The sequence below is a fragment of the Paroedura picta genome, chromosome 7, assembly GCF_049243985.1.
Source record: "Paroedura picta isolate Pp20150507F chromosome 7, Ppicta_v3.0, whole genome shotgun sequence".
NCBI lineage: Eukaryota > Metazoa > Chordata > Lepidosauria > Squamata > Gekkonidae > Paroedura > Paroedura picta.
This window is the reverse complement of record NC_135375.1, coordinates 57,652,862-57,673,931: the sequence shown is the minus strand read 5'-3', so window position 1 is coordinate 57,673,931 and position 21,070 is coordinate 57,652,862. Positions and strand designations below refer to the sequence as shown.

At 42.6% G+C, this 21,070-nt stretch overlaps 1 protein-coding gene across 2 annotated transcripts in view; it reads right to left on the bottom strand.

Annotated features, from left to right (window-relative positions):
- The window catches only part of MEGF10 (multiple EGF like domains 10), a 115,889-nt gene extending 111,192 nt beyond the window's left edge, over positions 1–4,697 (bottom strand). For both annotated transcript variants that reach the window (XM_077344457.1, XM_077344456.1), the window contains exon 1: positions 4,099–4,697. The gene's annotated coding sequence lies outside the window, so the exon portion shown is untranslated. The remainder of the gene's footprint in view (positions 1–4,098) is intronic.
- Positions 4,698–21,070: the final 16,373 nt, after the last annotated feature.

Genomic DNA, 21,070 nt, shown 5'->3' with positions numbered 1-21,070 from the left:
GGCAGTTTCGCGCATGCACATTTGCGGTCCCAGTGGGGGCACAAACGCGCAAGTGCGGAGGTTCTGTGCATGCATGCATGCGTGAAACTGCCATGTGTGCATGTTTGCGGCCCTGCCAGGTGCTTACGCGCATGCACAGCATGTCCGTGCATGTGCGTTTGCGTCGGCGGCGTACTGACAGCCGCGTTTACCTCTCCCCCCCCCTCCCGCAGCAAGAAGCTTGCCGGGCCACGAGCTAATCGGCCACTTCAGCCACCGCTCTATGTGACAGCCCTTCAAGTACTTGAAGATGTCTATCATATCACCTCTTAAGTCATCTTCTCTCCAAGCTAAACATACTAAGCTCCCTCAACTTTTCTTCATACGTCTCCAAACCCCTCACCATTTTCGTTGCCCTCCTCTAGGTTCACTTTGGACTCATTTTGGGACTAAACCCTCTTTAGTAGAGAGGATGGAATGCTACAAACTAGGTCACTGTGACATACTGCACTTTTTAAAAACTTTGAAGTCCTGTACAAATAATGGTGTAGAGTTAATTTTTCACAGAAACAGAGAGCTAGCTGCTCTAAGCATTCTAGTTGGTGTGCATCAGCCAAGCTGAGAAAGACTTAAGATGCTGAGAATTGTGTCGGATTTCAGCCCTGCTGAGAGTGGTTTAACACAAACAGAAAACTCGGGGGAATTGCCTAGGAAGTTTAGGAAGTAGGTGAAGACTCCCATTCAGGCCAATGATGAGGACAGATCTTCCAGAGAGAAAAAAGAATTCCCAACTCAGTCAAACAGGGAGTTAGCTTTGAAGAGTGCAGAGATTCCTGGTCCGGTGTGGTTAGACATTGCCTGTAGAAACCTTAAAAGTAGTTAAAAACTCATGATGAATACTGGTGTCTCAAGAGAAGGAGGTTGGGTACTAGAAAGAGTGTAACAGCCTTCTGGAAACCAAAAGAGTCAGAATATTCTAAGAAAGTGTACTGAAGTGTTTAGAACAAAAGCTTTTCAACAGAGAGCCAGTTTGGTGTAGTGGTTAGGAGTGCGGACTTCTAATATGGCATGCCAGGTTTGATTCTGTGCTCCCCCACATGCAACCAGCTGGGTGACCTGGAGCTTGCCACGGTACTGATAAAACTGTTCTGACCGAACAGGAATATCAGGGCTCTCTCAGCCTCAGTGGGGAGAGGAATGGGAAGGTGACTGTAAGCCGCTTTGAGCCTCCTTCGGTTAGGGAAAAGCGGCATATAAGAACCAACTCTTCTTCTTCTTCGAAATATTTACATCACTGTGACCCATTATGCACAGACTGGAACGCCTACGCTGGTGGTGGCAGGGCTTCGGGGAAAATCCCTAATAGAAGAAGAAGAAGAAGAAGAGTTGGTTCTTTACTAATTTACTAATTTACTAATTTACGCCGCCACCGCCAGCGTGCGCGTGCATAGGCCCTCGGAAGACCCATGTTAACGAAACATGGTTTCTTCTGGAGTCCCAGGAATCCCAAGGGCACAGACGATGTCCAAGCCACCCGAGCCCTGTGCATAATCGGAGGAGCCAGGCTTTTGCGGAGCTGACAGGGGCGATCGCCTACCCCCGCCATGGGGGGAGAGCAGCGTGCTGCTCCCCACCATCCTGCAGTGTGGGCCTCCTGCCCCCAATTCCCCATCAGCTGCTACTGCCACTTACCTGTGCTCCCGGCGCTTCTGGGCCCGTGTTGCCTGCGCTGGGCCATTGTGCAAGGATAGCTGGTGGAGCTCTGCCCCCATGCATACACGGAGGATGGTGGGGTTTTTCACCCGCCGCAACAGCACAGCGGCAGCGCGGAGTAGCTGCCGCCGTGCATAATGGGTCTGTGAAAAGCTTTTAAAACTCTAATTAGCCTGAAACATAAGAACTAAAGTTTGTGCATGTACTGGTTTTATGATGGAAATTCCAACCCCTGGTTTCAAAAGACCTTTTCTCTCTAAATAAAATATTTTGTTATTTTTGAATTTCAAAATGCCTCAAGTGCCATTTAAGTTATTTAAGTTTGGGTTTCTTTGCAGAGCTAACAGCCAAAATATCATACTATTAGTGATCAAGCCTGCTGTAAAATAAATAGCCCCCAGCAGTCGCATGGAACGTGGCTGGCGGGGGCTCCCTCGGGCGGCGGCCTGACACAGTGAGAGGCGCTTTGCGCCTCTCACCGCGTCAGGCCGCCAGGCAGGGAGCCCCCAGCAGCCGCGCTCCGCGTGGCTGCCGGAGGCTCCCTTGCGGGCGGCCTGATGCGTCAGAGGCGCGAAGCGCCTCCGACGCATCAGGGCGGCGGCAGAGGAGCAACTGCGAGCCGCGCTGCGCGTGGCTCACAGTTGCTGGGCTGGGAATCAGATTGTCTGTCCGGAGGAAGGGTCCAATCCGGACCCTTCCTCATCCCGGACACATCCCGCCCCAGAACCCCTTACCCTTTTATTTAGTCCGTGGTGCCTGCGGCGCCATGGGCGGTGTTAAGATGATAGGGTGGGATAGCCAGAATTCTTCAGCAAAGAAGAAAATACATTACTAGGGCAGTAATTGTTTTGTTTTGCAAACCTGGTCCATACCATGTTTGTACTGTATTTTTTGTTTATTCTTTCTTTTTGTTACACCAATAAAGGCTTTGTTGTTGTTGTTGTCATACTAGGGCAGCTCAGTCACAAAAGGGATAGGAAAAATCTTGCCTCTAATGGAGGGAAGTGCATGGGACTATCATTGTCACAAAGGTAAGGGACCACTCTTGTTAAGTATACTATGTATAAAAGCCTGTGAATGATGCAGAGAGAAAAACTTCATTGCTGAAAATCAGATATTTGAGAGCTCAAGTAGCCCCTGAAAGACATTTTGTTGACCCTAGAGCCCAACTGTTGTGTATTTGGAAACAGGCTATGGCAGCTAATGGGAAGAGAAGGGACCATGTACATGTTTAGAGACTACTCTTTATTACCACCTCACATATTCCACAGGAACACAGTAAACTTTGTTACAAATTATGTCATTCTTTCAGGGCTATTTCAGCAAACATTATGTACATTCTATGGTACCAACAATATCAAAGCTATCAAAAGTTAGCAATCTCTTGCAGTGTCTTTCTAATCAACTCTGGAGTTAGGGGAAAACTGAATGTGATGTTAAGCTAGTCAGCTATTAAAAACCAACACTGAGCCATGAACAAAACAGCCCAGACTCCCAGCCTACCCCCTCTGAAAGCGTAAACGACATGCTGAGTGAAAGAATTCTTGCACGGACTTGGGAGGAGGGGGGGGGGGGGTGGAACAAGGACAAGCAGTTTTCTCTCTCAAAACAAGACTTTGTTGGAAGCCTGAACAGAAAGCCGCAAAGGATAGGAGGTGGGACTGGAAACAAAGTTCCAAACAGTAGCCATGTTTCCCTACAGCAGAAAGTATGCCACCTTGGAAGATAATCTACAATTCCTGATAGCAAAACGTCTACAAGATTCATAAAATGAACATTTTACATGAATATCTGTAGAGTGTTACTGTGTGTTTCCTATGGAAGCTCAAGTAGCCAGTTAACAGCTCAAAAGTGATGCTTTTTTTCCTAAGAGAAAGCATGTACATCCACATGTGTTGTGTAGATTTATCTATTTTAACCCTTTCTTCTGGCTTTGCTTATCTGTCCAAACAACTAAAGAAGCGTGGAGGGAGGGATAATCGTGGCCACTGGCCCTGCATTTTCCCCTGCTCTTCTAGATCTTTAAATACTAAATCAACCTGACGGAGAATTTCACCTGCTGGACTGTCTTCTACTAGGATTCAGCATTACTTTTCTGAATGTGATTGATCATTATTTCTCTAGACAACTCTAATCCCATGAATGGCCCTTAACTCTGCTAACCCCGTCCCCTTCTTCTCCCTGGGTAGCCTCTGCGCAGTACTTCGGTCCAGAAAACAGACAGACATAGCTCCCCTCCCCAGGCACTTGAAGAAGAGGGCTGGGAAACGTCCCCGGTCAAGCAGCCCAAGCACCAGGGGTACCGCGAGGGAGTCTGAGCGGGATGCGGGCTCTCGAGCCAGGCGCCCCTGGGAAAGCCCTTCTCCCGGAAGGCACCTGCCTTCTCCCGCCTTCGCCATCCCTCACCTGTTCAGGGCAGCTGCCGGCTGCGCGAGCGGAGGGTCCTTCTGCAGCGCGCGCCCAGGCTCCGCACAGCGGCGGGGCGCCTACACCCGCTGCGCCCGAGGCGCCATGGGGCGCTCGGCTTCCTCCGAGGGTGCCGAAGCCAGCGGCCGCCTTCACTCCGGCGCCCGAGACGCTTCAAGTTCGGCCGAATGGAGAAGATGCAAAGGCCCCCTACGCCGACTGGGACGAGGGCCACAAGCAGCAGCCGGTGCCTCCCGCCGCTGCCGCCGCCGCCGCCAGCCCCAGAGACCCGCTGCTTGGCGCGCCTTCGCCACCAGCGCCTGCTCAGCCGGTCCCCGCAGCGCGCACCCTGGCCAATGGCAAGTGGAGGGCCCGGCGGCAGCAACTTCAGAGTTCGCGACCAGAAAGGCGGCTCGAGGACTGCCACCGTCTCCCGCTCGCTCCCTCGCTCGCTCGGGAAACAGGTGCTCGCCGCCCAAGGTCACTGAGCCAAGGGGAAATTTCCTCCCCCGCTTGTCACACACCACGCGCTCGCGCACGGGGAAGGGGGCGTTGGGGACTCCCCCTTGCAGCACGCCCTCAGGCTGCGCGCAGGGTTTGGGCGCACAAAGCAACTCTGTCAGGATTAGCTGCTTTCTGCACAGAGAGGGAGAGAGAGATGGGGAAAGGGGAAAGGGCGGGCAGGCACTGGGTTTGTACAACAAGGACGTCCAACCACACACTTTAGGCTCAGGGCACCCCAAATATGTTTAGCAGTGAAGATTCACTTGTGGCACTTCCTTTGGCATACATCAGACTGGGTAATAATGAATTGTCCACAGAAAGGAATGCACACATGCTCACAGTCAGACAGATGTGTATACATATGAAAAGAAACATGGTTGCTACACATGCGTGCAAGCATACATATGCAAACATGGAAAAACCCTATTTTATCTAAAAATATGGATAGTGGTTTAGGAACAAACATGCACCTTATAAAAAAAATAGGTGTTGGGTGTTTTGGGTTGTTTTTACATGTGCAGACAAACAAGTGGCTTTCTGTCTCAAAGCTTGAGTGATGGACAACTTTTAATGCCTAGATGCTGATAGTATTGTACACTTGTATGTACACTAACAGATTAGCCTTATTCATATATGATACTGGCAGCCATGCATACAAATAAGGTAAAGTGCTATAGCCAGTTTTCAAACATAGTTTAAAAAACCCACTGTTTTACACATCTAAACAAAATAGATGAGTAGTTGTACACATGAAGCAGGATAAAATGTTTTATGCAGAAATAGAGAGAGCTTTTCTCTAAGCATTCCTGAGAAATACCAGTAATTTACAGCATTTGCATGATGTATCCCAGTAATGTACAGCATTTTACAACTTTTGTGCCTTCCTTTTTTATGGCAAGTGCAGGAGCAGTGTCCTTTGCAGATTAAAATACAAGCTGGCTTTGCCTAAAAGCATCCGTTCATAGCTGACTACTGCACATATTATGGAGAAGCAGAGGTGGTTTTCCATGGAACATATACTCAAATGCAATCTGCAGTCAACAACAGCAGAGGCAACATAAGACACCCTTGTTCCATTGCCTCTTCCACTCATCCCTCCCATCAAGATCACAGGCCTGGGCCTCTGTGGTGATTCCCCATTTCGAAGATGGAAGGACACCCAGAATGAGCATGAGAGAATTATGCAGCACTATTAGCAGGCTGCTCTCTTAGAATGATATTGAAAAATGCTCCAATGGTCTCTGCAGTGTCACAAAGACCTCTGGGGGAATTTCCGGTTTTCCATTGGGAGATTCACCAAAGGGAACCCGGTGTGACTTTTGTTTTTCTAAGAGCTTTTGCTGTGCTTTCTCCCCAAGGAACTGGAAGATCACATCAGATCTCCTGCAATGCAATGCAGCAGGACTGTTTTGTGCTCTTAGCCCCACTAGAACCAACAGGAGTAAAAGGAGCATAAGAGAGGTGTGCTATGCTGCCACCTTGCATTCTTTTCTTTGGGAAATGAAGTTAACCTCAGACACCCACAGTAAAGAGTGGAGCAGCACTGCTTGTGAACTCCTTCTGACCTTTAAAACAGGTCCTGATGAAAACTGCTACATTAATATTTTGAAGAAGAGCTGTTTTTATACCCTGCTTTTCATTGCCTGAAGGAGTCCCAAAGTGGCTTACAAATGCCATTCTTCTCCTCTCCTCTACTTCACAACAGACAGTCTGTGAGGTAGACTGAGAGAGGTAGACTGAGAGAGCTCTAAGATAACTGCTCTGTGAGAACAATTCTGAGAGAACTGTGACTAGCTCAAGGTTACCCAGGTGACTGCATGTGGAAGAATGGGGAATCAGACTTGGTTCTCCAGATGAGATCCACTGCTCTTAACCACTCCATCATGCTGGCTCTTGCAGGAAGACGGGAAGGAAAGGAAACCACCATTTGGAGAACTAGAGAGAAAACTGAGAGATACAGGTTTGAATTCCTCCTCTGCTATGGAGATAGATCAAGATGGGCAATAGATTGTAAAGTGTTTGTAGCAATAGAAAAAAGCAAGAGTTCAGTAACACCTGAAAGACTACCAACATTTTGTGGCAGGGTATCAGCTTTTGTGATATTTCTCCTGATACTTCTTCAGATATCTAAAGAAGTGAGCTGTGACTTATGTTCATACCCTGCCACAAATTTTGCTCATTTTTTAAGGTGCTCCTGAACTCTTGCTCTTTTCTACTGCTCTGCTATGGAAATTTGCTGGGTGACCTTGGGCCATTCACACACCTGCCTGGAGTGGTTGCTATGAACATAAAAAAGCATAATGGATAATGATATAAGCTGATTTGGGTCCCCGTTGAGGAGAAAGGTGGGATATAAATGGCATAAATAAAGAAATAACAGTAGAGACATTATAGAACATTGCCTGAACATGGTGACATCACTTCCTGTTTCATGCGGGAAGTGATGTGCATTGCCAGAATGCTGAACACTTTGTCCCCACCTCCCAAATTCTCCAGCAACCCTAGGCACCCCCCATTAATTTTAGGTCACTGATGAGTCTAATTCTGCAGAATTATGGCTGAGGTGCTTGTTGATAGAAGTATTACAGGAATAAAACAGTATGTACATTACGTTTTATAAAAATCATTTTCAATAATAAGTTATCCTCATGTTGCATCTTGCTCTCTTACCAGTTTGCAGGGTCAATGAGGATAACTGCAGGACCAATGTGAGTTGTGTCGTTCACAGTACCAAAGCAGAATTACAATTCCATCAAGATCCATTGAGGGCCTTACTTTTGAGTGAACATGCATAGGATAGATTCAGATGAGTGTGTTGGTCTGCAACAACAGAACAAAATTTGAGTCCAATGGCACCTTTATGGCCAACAAATTTAAAGTCTATCATGAAGAAGTATGCATGTACACTAAAGCTTATACTGAGAATTAAACTTTGTTGTTCTTGACTCCTGGACTCAAACTCTGTTCTCATGCATAGGATGCAGCAATGTGAGAAAGAGTTTGCTAACTCTACCAACAAAATCAGTCTTCTGCTACAGTGGCCCAAATAATTGTTTGACCTGCTTTAGCTTTATCTGTTTCTTTAAACAACCTTTGTTCTGCATTCTGTTTGTAAATTATGTTAAGGTGACTGGAGTTTTTTCTTACATTAACAGCATATACCTAAGATGTTCATGTAATGACTAGACATGCAATTGTGTAAATAAAGAAACTTTCCATTTTTAGAGTACCTTTCAGAATCCAAAGGATATGATCATGCATAGTGCAATAAATTTGTTCTGTTCTGTGCCTACAGACATTTATTTGAAAACAGTGCCACCTACTGTGATAAGGGTGTGCAGACAACTATAGCTTCTTAGGTTGTTTTTTTGTTACATTTTAAATGTAATTAAATATCATTAAATATATGTGACAAGATTTTAAGTACCACATAAATCATGCCATTAGAAACATTATTTACTTTTCTGAAAAATTGAAGCATTATCTATTTTCAACTGAATAGCCATATTATCAAGTAGTAAAGGTATACGCTGGATCATGGAGAAAGCTAGGAAGTTCCAGAAGAACATCTACTTCTGCTTCATTGACTATGCTAAAGCCTTTGATTGTGTGGAGCACAACAAATTGTGGCAAGTTCTTAAAGAGATGGGAATACCAGAGCATCTTATTTGTCTCTTGAGAAACTTATATGCAGGTCAAGAAACAACAGTGAGAACTGAACATGGAATCACTGATTGGTTCACAATTGAGAAAGGAGTTTGGCAAGGCTGTATACTGTCACCTTGCCTATTTAACTTGTATGTGGAGCACATCATGAGAAAGGCAGGATTAGAGAAGTCACAAATTGGGATCAAGATTGCAGGGAGAAATATCAACAACCTCAGATATGCAGATGATACCACTCTAATGGCAGAAAGTGAAGAGGAACTAAAGAACCTGTTGATGCGGGTGAAGGAGGAGAGTACAAAAGTTGGCTTGAAACTCAACATCAAGAAAACAAAGATCATGGCATCCAGCCCTCTCAATTCCTGGCAAATAGATGGGGAAGAAATGGAGATAGTGACAGATTTTATTTTCCTGGGCTCCAAGATCACTGTAGATGGGGACTGCAGCAAAGAAATTAAAAGACGCTTGCTCCTGGGGAGGAAAGCTATGGCAAATCTAGACAGCATCCTAAAAAGCAGAGACATCACCCTGCCAACAAAAGTGCGTTTAGTCAAGGCTATGGTATTCCCAGTTGCAATGTATGGCTGCAAAAGGTGGACCATAAGGAAGACCAAGCATCAAAGAATTGAGGCTTTTGAACACTGGTGCTGGAGAAGACTCTTTCGAGTCCCTTGGACTGCAAAGCGAACAAACCGGTCAGTCCTAGAGGAGATCAGCCCTGACTGCTCCTTAGAAGGCCAGATCCTGAAGATGAAACTCAAATACTTTGGCCACCTCATGAGAAGGAAGGACTCCCTGGAGAAGAGCCTAATGCTGGGAGTGATCGAGGGCAAAAGAAGAAGCGGGCGACAGAGAATGAGGTGGCTGGATGGATTCACTGAAGCAGTAGGTGCAAACTTAAATGGACTCTGGGGAATGGTAGAGGACAGGAAGTCCTGGAGGATCATTGTCCATGGGGTCGTGATGGGTCGGACACGACTTCGCACCTAACAACAACAAAAAGGGAAAGGTATCCCCTGTGCAAGCACTGGGTCATGTCTGACCCTTGGGGTGATGCCCTCCAGCGTTTTCATGGCAGACTCAATACAGGGTGGTTTGCCAGTGCCTTCCCCAGTCATTACCGTTTACCCCCCAGCAAGCTGGGTACTCATTTTACCGACCTTGGAAGGATGGAAGGCTGAGTCAACCTTGAGCCAGCTGCTGGGATTGAACTCCCAACCTCATGGGCAGAGCTTTCAGACTGCATGTCTGCTGTCTTACCACTCTGCACCACAAGAGGCTCTTTATCATGTAGTAGTGGGACAAAATTCAACCCCAATAGCACCTTAAAGACCACCTAAATTTTTCTGTGTATAAACTTTCATCAGATACAGAAGAAGTTCCAACAGCCATTATATCTTGTTTAGAAGATGGGATGGTCAGCTGGAGTTAGAATGCAGTGCTACAATGCAAAATGTAATCAGCTTGAGTTAGAGCTAGGAGCTATTCATAGAGGTGGAAATGCAGAAGATTAGCATTTGTAATGAGATAAGAATCTATGTCCTTATTGAGCCCTGAGGGTTCCATTGTCCTAGACTTGTGAATGAATTTAGCAATCTCAGATTGTAATCTCCCTTTGAAACTTCTCTGTAGGAGAACTGCCATTCTTAAATCAGCATGGAACGTCCTGGAAGATTTAAATTTCCCACTGGTTTGTGTGTTAATTCATTCTTTTTCATAGGAACTGGCCTGTCTGTCCAATGTAAATAGAAGGGCACTAACACTTGATGGTGTATAAATTAAAAGATGAGCTAGGGAATCAACCTGAGACAGTGTGTCTAGTTTTGTTAGGTACAGTGATTGCATTGTTAGAGCATGTTGGTGAACAAAATTGGCACCCTTGTTTATTGCAAACCCTGGTCCCAGAGTCCTTGTACTGTACTGTTTAGGAGTAGCGGACTCTAATCTGGAGATCAGGGGTTTGATTCCTCACTCCTCCACGTGAAGCCTCCTGAGTGACTTTGGGCCAGTCACAGTTTTCTCAGAACTCTCTCAACCTTGTCTAATTTACAAGGTAACCATTGTGAGGGGAGAAAGGGAAGGCAATTGTAAACTGTCCTGAAACTCCTTAGGATAGAGGGAAGTGGGATATAAAATCAACTCTTTGTTATGTAAAAAGTGAGAAGCTGCTTAAGGTTAGGGAGCTATCTGTGGGTGAGAGGTCTGCCTCCCAGTGTTAGCCTTCCTACTAGAGTTACCAGTACCCTGGGTTTCAAATTCTAAAGTGAGATTGGAACCAGGTATGCAGAGTGTGGAGGATAAGATCTACATGTTATCCATCCTCTATTGGCTGAAGCTAACCTATGACCTGAAGCGCTTGTCTGCTTTGATCTTGAGACAACTTTCAGTCAATTTGGTTTAAAAACTGTGAAGTGTAAACTATAACAGCTTGGCTTTATGGAACAACAGTTAGCCAACTTACATCAAGATCAAGCTAAATCCATAATCAAACAGAGGGCCAAGGACATTGGTCAGCAAAGGGATCTAGTCAATACACCAGAGTTTCTGTGTCCAGATAAGATCAGATATAAGCTTGCTCTGGACCCATATCTGTCAGGCATAGAACTGAACACCCATAGAAGGGCCTTTGCCCAAGCAAGATGTTCAGCTCTACCCACAGCTATGTTGGAGGGGCGTTACAAAAAACACCCCCAAAAAACAAAAACAAAACCCTTGCTCAGAGATATTGTCCTTGTTCCAGTGGATGGATAGAGACAGATGAACATGTGCTTTTGTTCTGCACCATTTATGATGCCATCAGATGCAATTTTATCCAGCCAACACCTACCTAAGAACTTCCCCTAAGGAGAAAATTAAGATGCTGCTTCAAGATGAAAATAGGCAAATAACTCTTTGCACAGCTAAATTTTGCACTGCCGCCATGAAATTGTGTACTATGTATATGGATCAAAAAGTTTCTGTTTGATCAGAAGTCAAAAAGTATAAAGAGCCAATTGCCATTTTAAGCATATTTTAATATTCATTTTAACATCTTAAAGTTCCTGTGAAGTCAGACCTTTTAATTTTTTATAACATTATTATTGTTTTCTCTCTTTTTGAATTGCTTCAATTTTCAATTATGGGTATTTGAATTTTGGTCTAAATGGATTGATTGAGAGTTACCAGTACTTGGAGTCACAAAGAAACCGCCAGTTGTGTACAAATGTTATTTATGTGTACCTTACCTTTTCTTCCCCAACATAAACTTCTGTGTTCTTGGTAGATGGTGTGTACTTTCTATATAGAAAGTAATGTGTCATATTTTGAGCATATAAATATTTGTTTTAACATATGTACAGTGGAAAGAGTGCACTGAACTTTTAAACTCTTCATTTCTAAAGTAGAACATTGTTCACATGCTGCACCTGCATGTTTACTGCCCAAGTGCAATCGTTTTCATTCATTTAAAGTTTCTGATTTTAAAGTTGGGAAATTAGTGTGGGGAAGAAGTTTTCAGTAAGTCAGCAAGTATAGGAGACCTGCAAAGTACATTCAGAAGCCCAGATGCTGAGCTAGCATAGGTTTTAATCCTATTCATTCCCTGCTGTTCACTGCCTACTGAAAGCCATCAGGCTTTTTTTGTGATTTTTTAATCTAGACTACATTGGCATAATATTGAATTACTTTGAAACTGACTTGCAGCAACTATTTTGAAGCTTGTTGTTGTTAGGTGCGAAGTTGTGTCCGACCCATCACGACCCTATGGACAATGATCCTCCAGGCCTTCCTGTCCTCTACCATTCCCTGGAGTCCATTTAAGCTCACACCAACTGCTTCAGTGACTCCATCCAGCCACCTCATTCCCTGTCATCCCCTTCTTCTTTTGCCCTTGATCGCTCCCAGCATTAGGCTTCTTCCTTCTCATGAAGTATTTGAGTTTCACCTTCATGATCTGGCCTTCTAAGGAGCAGTCAGGGCTGATCTCCTCTAGGACTGACTGGTTTGTTCGCCTTGCAGTCCAAGGGACTTGCAAGAGTCTTCTCCAGCACCAAAGTTCAAAAGCCTCAATTCTTTGACGCTCGGCCTTCCTTATGGTCCAACTTTCGCAGCCATACATTGCAACTGGAAAGACCATAGCCTTGACGACATGCACTTTTGTTGACAGGGTGACGTCTCTGCTTTTTAGGATGCTGTCTAGATTTGCCATAGCTTTCCTCCCCAGGAGCAAGCATCTTTTAATTTCTTTGCTGCAGTCCCCATCTGCAGCGAATTTGAAGCTAGTATACCTAATAGTAAAGTAGGTGGCTTCCACCAATGATAGAAGTCACAAAAAACTGTAGACGAGTTAGTGGGTTTTGCATAATGATGAAACTTAGTCATATATACAGAAAAACAGGACTTTGTAAATTAAAACAGGTTCTGATGAGAACTAAACATTTTCCAGAAAGTATGAGTATTGAAAAGAGAATCAGTTATAAGGAAGAGAATACACAGGATGATGGGCAAATTGGCTTGCAAGTAACTGTACATATTCTTTGCAGAGAGATTTGGGGATGGGGGATTCCAAATAGCTCACACATAGACATGCACAGTTTTTACAAGGCCCTAGCAAGGTGCCAATGATAGTACAATGTTCTAAAATTGAAGAGCTGGAACAACACTGAAAGAAACAGAGGTGGATCTCCTACAAACAAGCAACATTTTTGCTTGTCTGCTCTGGATTCAGAAATATATTATTTTGTCCATCACTATCCAACACTGACTAGGGCAGAGTCTGCACTTACTTTGTTTATTCCATTGTCAATCCTGTTGAATTCAGATCGCTTTGAACTCGAGTCTTCCTCTCCCCCCCCCCCCCATTGAAACAGGAAAGTGTTCTGCACATGGTTCGGGAGGCTCAGAAGAGGGGGAGGAGGCAGAAAATGGGAACTCTTTCTTCGTTTTTTTGAAGCGGGGGGAGGATCCAAGAAGTCAGAGGAGGGAGGAAAAAATCCTTTCTTTTTTTGAAGGGAGAGGGACAAAAAAAATCCAAGACTGACAGAAGTTGAGAGAAATTAGGGGCTTCTCCTTTAAGGCAAGTTTGTCACATGACCACCTGTAGCCAATCATGGATTCTCTACCACGGTGGAGAGTCCAGATTCAAAACAGTGCGATTTTAAAATATACTGAGCTTTAAAAGCACTCTAAGATATCACAGAATAAAGGTAAGGTCACTCCGGATCAATCCTTCTTGCTGCAGAAGGAAAATTTAAATCGTCCCAAATCCAAACGGAAATCGCATTCTGTGTAGAGGGCAGGGACTGAATCGATCTGGGGTTGGAATAAAAGTTCCGTGCAGTTTACACCTAATAGGAATTACAGCGTAATGGGAGGGACATGAAATAAAAATGAAGGCCTGTAATTTTTCTTGAGCTACTTTTATTAACACTAGAGAACATCAGTTGTTCTACCCTATCAAGGGTGTGCTGCCAACAGGGAGAGAGCACTCTGCCAACGAGGGTCAATCGTAGGGTTTATCTGTCCTCTTCCTGCTGCTTGCTGGGTAGACGAGGTGCTGGCCTCTCAGAATGGCCCTGCGGTTGGTAAGTTGTCCCATCTCTTCCTGGCAAGGGAGGGAAGCCAGCTGCTTCCTTTCCTTCCTGTGTTGGTCTCAGGTTTCAGCTCTCTGCTTGAAGGAAACACAGATGAGCTAACACAGGAAGGCAGAGAGAATCACCATTTCAAAAACAGAATGCCAAGGAACAGACAAAATGCAATGAATGTCTTAACTCAGTCCACTGAGTCAAGGGTTAATCTAGGCAGTCCAAGAACCTCAGCAGAAGGAGCAGTTCCACAACCCAGGCCTCTCAGTCCTTATTCTGTGATGACTCAGACTCCTGCAGTCAGCAACTGTCTTGCTAATATGGTGTGGTGCCTTTTAAACTGGAGCTCTCTTCCAGTATATAGCTGGCATTGCTTAACTGGCTCAGGTAAGCCAGATGGGTTGACAAGGCAGGGAACTGCACCTGGAGGCTGGGCAGAGAAATGAAGAGATCCTGCAACAACTTTGGCATCTAAACCCTGGTTTGTCTGCCTGAATGCTGGGATGTTTTCTTTGCTTAATGTTCTTTTATCTTGGCCAATGAGCTCAGACTCTTCTAACCAGAAAGTAGTCACATTCAGAATCCATGCCTTATTAGAAGAGCTTGATGGAGCTGGGCATGTGTAGCTTGGAGAACAGAAGAAAAAGGGGTGATATGATAGCTGTGTTTAACTATGTAAAAGGTAGACATGCTGAAGAGTTGAACTTGTTTACTGCATCTTTAGCAACAAGGACTACATGCAATAGATTCAAATTATGGGAAAGGAGGTTCCACTTAAATATTAGAAAGCATTTTCTGACAATGAGGGCTGCTGATAGATGGGATGTGCTGCTTTGGGGGTGGGGGTGGAGTCTATTGGAAGATTTTAGGAGGAGATTGTATGAGTACCAGTTAGGTGTGTGTGATTTTTGAGTCCCCAAGAAGGGGGAGGCTGGACTGCATGGCCCTTTGTGTTCTTTTTCAGATCTATGTGATTCTAATCTGAGCACAAGGCAGGCTGAATTATCAAATATTTAATCATATCATCAGAAATGTGTTCAGTATAGAAAATTAGACCTAGTGTATGGCCTTTTTAATGTGTAGGGCCCATTTTTTAAAATGTATATATCATCCATTCCTTTAAAAGTGGGCTTAGTTGCCCCGTGGTGGCCATGGGACTCATCTGGATGAATAGTGAAATCACTGAAGGCTAACAATCTGGGGCGTTCCAGCACTATTGTAGATACCATCTCTAGCAACTCTTGACAGGGCAGCCAATAGCTATCCAAGTAGTAAACCAAAAGGTTCTCCAGTCTATCTCTGGTGCCAACCACAAGGAACACAATCGATATTAGCAACAGTGGGCATTGGGAATGTACAGAATGAGGAATACTGTCAAAGGACAACTGCTACTCCATCTTACCCACAACTTCCCACTCAGGGTGGATGAAGGCCCGCAGGCCTTCAATACCAATTGAATACCAATTGAAACAGAATAACATGATCAGAATAATTCAAATCTTAGTCAAGCATGCCAAGTCATATTATTCTTTTGATGGATCATTTAAAATGGCAACTGCTGAAGGCAGTAGAAAAGAACTTTTTCTTTACCTGTAGTTAAAAAGAGCAGAAAAAGGACGAGAAGAGAATGTATTATTCTGGAGATGACTGGCTACACATCAACCACCCCTCCAAAACTACACTTATGTAACGTACAGAATAAAAAAACCAAAATACCCTTTTTTGCTGTACCATCTGGATTTGGGACCAGATTTGGTTTCTCAGCTAGCCTCAGTCCACAGCAGTAAACTTTATAGTCAATGTGATTTACTGTTTAGTGGCAGGCTAGGATCTAGGGAACCCAGATTCGAATCCTCATTCTGTTATGGAAGATGGCTAAGTGACCTTGGTCCTACCACATTCTCATCCCAACCTACCTCAAGGATTACGATGATAAAATGTAAGCTGCTTTAGGTCCTCACTCAGGAGAAAGTGTATAAATAAAATGAATAATAAATATAGCTATTGTGCTATAACATTAGGCAAGGTGGAAGTTCCTTGTCCTCAGAATTCCACAATCTTGTGTTATTAGGCAGAGTTCATTTCCCCCAAGTGATTTCTCATGGACCCCCAACCTCTCTGAATACTAAACAGTAGGTTCAGGCTTCAGTAAATTTGTAATAGTGTCTAAACTTTTATAATTCAGATTTCCAAAAAAAATTTATATAAAGAGCCTGTTTAAAAAAAAAACTTTATTGCATATAAAGTATCCAGTGCTTCTTCCAACAATTGTTGAAGTTGGTTCACAGCATCATTCAGAACAGTTTATTAAATATGCAATAAACTACAGCTATGAGCTCCATCTTAGTTCCTTGGAGATGAGTTGATCTGAATGTTAGCTATTCAGTTGAGTCCGACTCTTGGCACTCCTATGGCACAACTGCCGTCATGATTTCTGATCTTGCACCATTTCTTTTACTTGTGTAATGTTCTGACCAGTGTCCATTTTGATCATTTCTGACCACATTCTTTGTCAGCCTGGCTTCCTTTTTCCACTGACCAGTCCTAGCATAATTGCTTTCTCCAATGAGTTAGATCGCATGAGATGGCCAAAGTAAGTATGCTGGAGTTTTGTGAAATAATGGATGTTCATTATGTTTAAAAACATCATAATCCAGAACTAATGCTATTGTAAATATGAAACATATAGGAACTTCTGTGCAGTTTATGGATTTAAATTTTGCAGTACTCATCTGTAGGAATTGACCTTATTTAAATGATATATACTTTTAAGAGGTAATGTACACCATCACACATTCCTGGAGAAACTTGATGTATACAAATTAAATATAGACACTGCTGAAGTAAACAGATATTTTTGTGTGTGTTAGTCAAAATATTTCCAGCAGAGGTCAGCTTTACTCAATCTCTCTCTCTTACATACACACACATACACATTACCTCACACTTAAAATGTATTCAAATTTTGTATTTTTTCTGAAAGCCTAATGAGAAACATTCAAACACATGAATGCTCATATGTAGAATATGTATAATCTATTATAAGAGTTTCTGATAAAATGTCTGCGATGATGATACTGAACAAAATATTTGGACTGTGTGTATGTAAGTGTGTGTGTGCATTTATATTGTCCAAAATAATGTCTGCTTGAATGCTGGCATGTTTTCTTTGCTTAATGTTCTTTTATCTTGGCCACTGAGAAGCTCAGACACTTCATGACTTATTGTGACACTATGAAGTAATGATCTTCAAAATGTCCTGTCATTAACAACCTTGCTCAGATCTTGCAAACTGAGAACTGTGGCTTGCTTGACTGGGTCAATCCATCTCATATTGAGTCTTTCTCTTTTCCTGCTGCCTTCAACTTTTTCTGACATTGTCTCTTCCCATGACTCTTGACTTCTCATAAAGGGACCAAAGTACAATAGCCTCAGTTTGGTAATTTTAGCTTAAGGGGACAGTTCAGGCTTGATTTGATCTAGAACCTACTGATATGTCTTTTTGGTAGTCCATCGCATCCATAAAACTCTCCCCCAACACTACATTTCAAATGAGTCACCTGACTTCCTGTGAGCTTTCCTCATTATTCAAGTATGGGAGGGAATTCACACATCTACTTTTTTCCAAATGTACCTGTCCACTACCCTTTCCCAAAAGGCCTGTTGCCTCAGCAACAACTTCAACATAGCTTTGTAGGTTTTAAACCCTGGTAGACTACTGCTCTGGAAAAAGACTATGGCATTGTGGTCTGAACATTTTCATTGATACTGGGCTTTTTGCAGCAGCATATAATCTTGGGAAGTGACCTGACCAATTTTACAAATTATTGTTAAAGACGGTCCTTAATTTGCTAGAACTAATCAATTTTTGCAAGAGACAACTAGGGATATATGTGATTCTACTTTTAATAATAATAAAATATCATCAGCTTGTGACCTGCAAATTCATAAATCTAAAGAAATGTGCTGTGGGGCAAGAAACAGTGCAATTTTGTCTGCTTTTATTGTCACCCAGATGTTTCATATAGCATTCAAATATATGAATCTTCAGATGTGGCAGAATATCAAATGAAAACTACAGTATGGAAGAGTTGTCTACATTGGTGTAAAAGTCAGTAAAAGGACACAAAGGGTTTTTTAAAAAAACATGGACAAAAACAGATAGCAGATGTTTGAAAAAAGATTAATTTTAAATGTCAAAAATATTTCTATGTCAAATATGTCAAAAATATCTCACTCATTATTTCATTACATTCCAGGTGAATTTTTGGGGGAGAAAATATGTTCAAAAGTCAGGATAGAAGAACATGATATAATAAACGTGATGCTGGCAATAAAAGAGCATCTGTGGGCAGAGTCCTTCATTTTCACCCAGCAAAATTTACTCTGTTAATTAATATCATCACATTTAATGTTTCCTGTTTTTGCCACTGGTGTGAAATGGGAATGGGGAAATACACCAGTCCAAACGCGTTTCAGACTGAAGCGCCACAAGCTAAGTTTAGCTATTGTATGACCTTATACTCTGTAAAGAGATTCCTTAATAAGCTGAAGTTGGTCCTTAAATATAAAAACCGTCCCTTGAAAAAGCTGTAGGCAAAACGCGTCAGGACGTGTGAGATAAGAATAAAAGAATTACTGAAACTGAGACGACTCTATATAAGTCCAATTTGGATATTTTATTGCCATATTGGTTTCCCAGTGCATCTGTATTATTCTATATTTGTTTCTTCACAAGGACCCACCCCTCCCAGTTCATTATTTTGACTGCCACAAGGCAACCAATAAATGTTTTAAATAAATAAATATACCCATGGAGGATTGTCTTGTGTATCAAACTTCTGGCATACACTGTTTACTCAGATGCAGTTTCATCATGACAGGTTGCTAGCATGCAGCAGCCCAAACAGTTCAGTTTAGCCTAGGCTTGTCACCGCTTGGGAGCTAAGCAGGGTTGGCCACAATTAGTATTTGGAAGGGAGATCACCAAGGCAGACATGCAGAGGAAGAAAATGGCAAACTGCCTCTGCTTGTCTTCTGCCCGGAATACCTTGTGGATGGGATTGCCAAGAGTCCATTGCGACTTGAGTCCACTCTCCTTTGAAATAGTATGTAGCATAGTTACATCTAGGTTGCTAACAGCCTGAAGAACTATTTTGTCCCTGACACAGAGGTTTAATGAGATGCTATTTTCCAAGTGGTTATTTACCTCCATGTCATGAAAAGCTTCAGCTCCCTATTTCAGTACAAGAAGTCTCTTTTAAAAGAGCAAGATCCTTTTTTGTCCAGTTTGACAACCCTAATAACTCTAACATTGGTCTTTGACTTTTGATTAATGTTAAATGCCGCTGTTATCTGTGATGCTTTGTGATGGTATCATGATTTTATTGGGTAAGCTGTGTCCTGTGCAGTTAGAGACATGACACGTTTTAAATACAAGCATACTGTAAGTTTCAGTGATCTGAATTTCCTTCATGCCCACCATCAAACACAAATTGAGATCTCTCGTGCAAAGGACAGTGCCTTGCCAATTATTAAAAATATCACTGTGTGAACCAATTCAAATGCATGAAGATTTAAAGGAGAGAGGAACCAGGCTGATGAAAATGACAAGCTCTTTTTCAATACCCTGAGGAAGGAGGCAGACACTAATACAGATGCAATGGAAAGATCAGATAGGGAAGCAACATTTGTTAATTGTAACCAAAAAGATCATTCTGTTTTAGGTGGTGAGGTTAAAATAACAGCCGTGACTAAATATTGTATGCACAGTTCTGTGGAAATAATAGTGGAATAGTGGAAATAATATGAATGTGCTTTATATAGATTGCAGGTGATACAGAAACTTCTGAAAACTGAAACATGATTTTAAGTCTATTTTCCTAAATTATCAGTTGTTTTTAAAAATCTGAAGTATGTCTCTGACTTTTATTCATACATATCAACAGTGAGGGAGAAATGCAAAAGCACCTTAAGTGGCAAGTGTGAAATGTCTTTTTTCCTGTTCACTATATTTAAGCTTCAACAAAAAGAGATTGTATTCAGATTTCTAGCTATAAGTTTTGTTATAGCCACTTCATGAAAATAAATTTGAGAAATCATGTTATTAGAGCCATCTACAAAATGATGTTTTAATGTGGATATAATAAACTGTTTTTAATGTGGATATAAACTGTTTAATCAGTTCTTTGTCCAAGAACTGCAGCATGCTCTACCTTGAAAATGACCTTCACTGAATTCATCAGGATAATCTTGAGTAATATCGAGTAACATCATCAGCTAGAAAATAAAACCTGTGGTTGCTAAGATAAAAGTACTTAACATTCTGTGCACAATAAGACAGTGGACACAAATAGCCAATCTTGTAAGATTATCCCATCAAAACAGAATCAGTGTATAAGGTATAAGCTTTAGTATTACAAATTATCTGTAATATATAGAATGATTCTACATATCTTCAGATTACAAATTAATGTTATGCTATGCTTGAAGGAGAAAAACAGTTAGACCAATTCCGCACAAGGAATTTGCCCCCTGGACAGCTTTTCATTGCTCTTGGGTTTTAGTGCTGCTTCCACATAACATTGGCAGCAACCTGGAGCTCTTTGGTGGGTGGCATTTCATAAGATTTGCTCCGCGATGAGGGAAATCACCAAATCCCAATTTCCCTCATCTTGCTATTTCTGCAATACAGGGCACAAACAGGCAAGCCTATGTGGAGGGAGAAACGTGTGACAGTCTTGGTAGGGGTTTGCCCACCCTTGCAGCTGCCCTCCCCTCTCCATTTCCTGACTGAGAATTTAAAAAAAACATGGTCTGTATTGCTGCAGGACTGCAAACCTACGTCCCCTCAATAAAAAATAAAATGTTATCATTGTGCTCAGTAATTTTGGGATCAAGCACCCAAAACACATTCCTGTGTGTTTCGGGAAGGGGTATTAATGGGGAAAGTGTGTGTTTGTGTGATAAACAGCCCTTTCCCTATCAGCTTGGCGTCTGTGTTCTGTGTTTTAAATCTTTACTGTGAAAACACAATCATTGGTGTATAGTGGCCAGCCTATCACAAATGGCCAGCCTATCACAAATTTACCTGAAAATAGATACCGTTAAAAGAATCCCAAAAAGAGATCTAAGGGAATGTTGCATTGTTGTGGCATGATTCTACATCAACGCAGAAGTTTAAGGGTTTTTTAAAAAAATGTTTTGTGGCATTTCCCCATAGTAACGCGTAAGTGGATTTT